This window comes from Puma concolor, chromosome A2 (assembly GCF_028749965.1).
Source record: "Puma concolor isolate L17-30 chromosome A2, mPumCon1.1.hap2, whole genome shotgun sequence".
Classification (NCBI taxonomy): domain Eukaryota; kingdom Metazoa; phylum Chordata; class Mammalia; order Carnivora; family Felidae; genus Puma; species Puma concolor.
In genome coordinates, this window is record NC_141668.1 from 127,195,768 (window position 1) to 127,197,433 (window position 1,666).

At 39.1% G+C, this 1,666-nt stretch overlaps 1 pseudogene; it reads right to left on the reverse strand.

The window, feature by feature from the left end:
- Positions 1-438: 438 nt before the first annotated feature.
- Positions 439-1,090, reverse strand: LOC112859337 (rRNA-processing protein FCF1 homolog; annotated as a pseudogene).
- Between the last annotated feature and the right edge of the window lie 576 nt (positions 1,091-1,666).

Genomic DNA, 1,666 nt, shown 5'->3' on the forward strand with positions numbered 1-1,666 from the left:
TTATAAAAATATCCAACAACATTTAAAATGATACAAAATATCAACTTCAAAACAACATCACAAAGTGAGTGTATTTAACCATACTCAGCTTGTAACAGAGCAAATGAGTAAGTGGAATAATTCATGCTGTAGCATATGGCTATATGAACTGGCAAGAGAGAAAGTTGGTAAAGGCAGAGGAACTCTATCTTTTAAGAGTTACAACTGAGGAGAGCACCTGGGTGGCTCAGTCGGTTAAGAGTCTGACTCTTGATTTTGGCTCAGGTCATGATCTTATGGTTGTGAGATGGAGCCTCGTGGTGGGTTCTGTACTCAGAGCACAGAGCCTGCTTGGGATTCTCTCTCTTCTCTTTCTGCCCCTCCCCTGCTTTTGCTTTCTCTTTCTCTCTCTCTCTTTCTCTCTCTCTCTCTGTCTCTCTCAAAAATAAATAAATAAATTTAAAAAAGAGGGGCTCCATAATCACCTAGCATCCTCTCAATATTGTACCTACAGTTAGAAATATACATGATGGGAACCCAGGAATATTCCAGACCCTTCAAGGTCCTGGTCCTGTATGTATGTATGTGTATGTGTATATATATGTATGTATGTGTATGTGTATGTGTATATATACACATACACATACATTTTGGCACAATATAACACTTGAGCTGAGTTACTCTGTACTAAGCAGTCATCTGCCTAGGTTCCCTTGAGTGTGCATGGTAATTGTTCAAATTGGATCCTAGGCAATCCTCATAGCCACTTGATATTTCTGCCCCAATTTCTCAATTTTGGCCATTACACAGTCAGTTATACAAGGGATACAGACGGTCTGATCAGTGACTGTACTAAGTCAAGTTTGGCTTTAATGGAAAGGTTGATAAAGTTGGTGTCAACCAGGATGAGGTAAGGTGGGCCTAGCTGTGTGCTATATGGGAAAAATTAACAGGAAGGATGTTAGGGGACTTCTCTTTCCTTGAGTGTACTAGGATCTTTCTTTTCTTTCTTTGTAGGTTTTAATCTATCCTTCTCTTTAAGCATCTGATCTCAGAGACTAAGCATATGCTTCATTGTCACATACTTTCCTGGTTTCTTTTGCTTCCCCATGTTCATTCTGCACACTTGTCTCTTAGTCCTTACTCTTTAAACAACTTTTTCATTTGGCTTCCAGGACTTGACTTCCTTTCCATTCATTTTAACCATGTCTCTGGCTAATCTTCAGACTCCTTTTATTCATCTTCTTCAGTCGACCTCTCAACATTCCTCACAGCTCCATTTGCTATCTCTACTCATTGCACAGGAAATTGCATCCAGTTTCAGCTAGGATTAATATCTGCATGCAATATGTAAGTTTTGTGTTTGATTGACTAACTGGGGACTCCAGCCTAGTCACATGGATACATAAAACCACCAGATGCACGGAGTATATTTCAAATCAAACTCTTACTTCCTTTGTCTTCCTCACTCCAAGTCATCTCCTCACATAGTTTATGCCATTTCAGTTTGTCAATTCTATTTTGCCAGTTCCTTCCATCAGAAACTGTAGAGTGCCTGTCAATCATTCTGTTTTCTTACACTTTGCAAAACTTGTTAGCACTACCTTCAATATATCCATAATATGAGCAATTCCTACTAGCACTAAAGAAATGTGGTTTAAGCCTCAATCAACCTATTCCCAGGTTG